Raw genomic sequence first — 2,020 nt, 5'->3', positions numbered from 1 at the left:
ATTGGGATTGCATAGTTATTGAAATTAAAATTAAAAGGTGAAACGATGAGCATTAGTTTTGTGGTATGGCTACATTTTGTATCTAGTTGTTCAGGTTTTATTATCCATCGCCAGAGGCGGAGGGATATTGTTTTGGCGTTATCCGTCCGGCCGTCCGTCCGTCCGGAACTTTTGTGTCCGGAGCCATATCTTGGAAGTGCTTTGGCGGATTTCATTGAAACTTCGTACGAGTATATATATGCATAAGAGGATGATGCACGCCAAATATCATTGTACACCATCTGTTAAAAACAGAGTTATGGCCCTTTGTATCTTGAAAAAAATGATTTTTTACTATAGGCACTTTTGTGTCCGGAGCCATATCTTGGAAGTGCTTTGGCGGATTTCATTGAAACTTGGTATGAGTATATATATGCATAAGAGAATGATGCACCCCAAATGGCATTGTACACCATCTGTTAAAAACAGAGTGATGGCCCTTTGTATCTTGAAAAAATGCTTTTTACTATAGGCACTTTTGTGTCCGGAGCCATATCTTGGAAGTGCTTTGGCGGATTTCATTGAAACTTGGTATGAGTATATATATGCATAAGAGAATGATGCACGTCAAATGGCATTGTATACCATCTGTAAAAAAACAGAGTTATTGCCCTATGTATCTTGAAAAAATCTTTTTACTGTAGGCACTTTTGTGTCCGGAGCCATATCTGGAAGTGCTTTGGCGGATTTCATTAAAACTTGGTATGAGTATAAATCCCCCGCCAGAGGCGGAGGGATATTGTTTTGGCGTTGTCCGGCTGTCCGTCCGGCTGTCCGTCCGTCCGTCACTTTTGTGTCCGGAGCCATATCTTGGAAGTGCTTTTGCGGATTTCATTGAAAATTGATACGAGTATATAATTATATGGATAATAGGATGATGCACGCCAAATGGCATTGTACAACATCTGATAATAACAGAGTTATGGCCCTTTGTATCTTCAAAAAAATGCTTTTTTTAGTGTCAAATATAACACTTTTGTGTCCAGAAGTATATAGGCGGGGGATATCAATTCAACGAATTTGCTTGTTTTGCATATAACCAAGTAAGCAACCATAACACATATTGAACATCGAATATGACGTCACATAGAGAATAGCAGGTTACTGCCTGATCGTTTTGTAATATATCAGGCGAGGCTTAGAATAAAATAAATAAATAAAATATTGTATTCGTGCCGAGCCTGATATATTGCAAAACGATCAGGCAGTAACCTGTTTTTCTGTTTATCATACCACTGACACCACTCACCCCGTTTTTTAAGAAAGACTAAAAATTCATCGCTACGTCCTGGAGCCGCTGCATTTGTTTATCGCGTATGAATCGTTCTAAAAATAGCATTGTTCCTCAACACGAAAAGTAGTGCCATTTAATGTAATTTAATAACGCTGTCTCTTTCTCTGTCTTCTTTAATTCTGCAACAAAACTTTAAGCAGCAATACTTTATTACACAAAATGAAAACATATATTATACATTTTAAAGGAAAAACTTAAAACGCAATTGTATCATGTCAAGGCCAGTGCAGTCGCTCACGTCTTCGCAGTGTGTCAACACGTGTAAAAAATGAATGATGTTTTTATTAGAATTCGGAATATGTACTGCGCATTTGGTTTACTGTGGTGGTTGTGCGTACATATTGAGGTTCTGCACGTTAAGTACACTTCCAAACAAGAAATATCTTTAAAAAAAATATACGGCGTTTATCCTGACTTGGAAAAAAGTAAGAAAATGTATGTGCTATTTAATTCTGTAGTAGAAACAATGGTGCACACTCGTTAAAAACAAACCCTTTTCTTTTTTAAGTAAAAATGGGTTATAATTATGATTAATTACCAGGGCAGAGTTCTGGGCCTTTGTTTTTGACATCTGATATAGTGTGAAGCTAATGTTGGTGACCTATTAATAATGATACATGATATAAAGAAAATCAACATGCAATTACTGTGTTTGTGTGTGTGTGATAGAAAATGTATCAAAAAAGT

This window comes from Dreissena polymorpha, unplaced genomic scaffold, assembly GCF_020536995.1.
Source record: "Dreissena polymorpha isolate Duluth1 unplaced genomic scaffold, UMN_Dpol_1.0 chrUn049, whole genome shotgun sequence".
Taxonomy (NCBI): domain Eukaryota; kingdom Metazoa; phylum Mollusca; class Bivalvia; order Myida; family Dreissenidae; genus Dreissena; species Dreissena polymorpha.
This window is presented reverse-complemented; position numbering follows the sequence as displayed.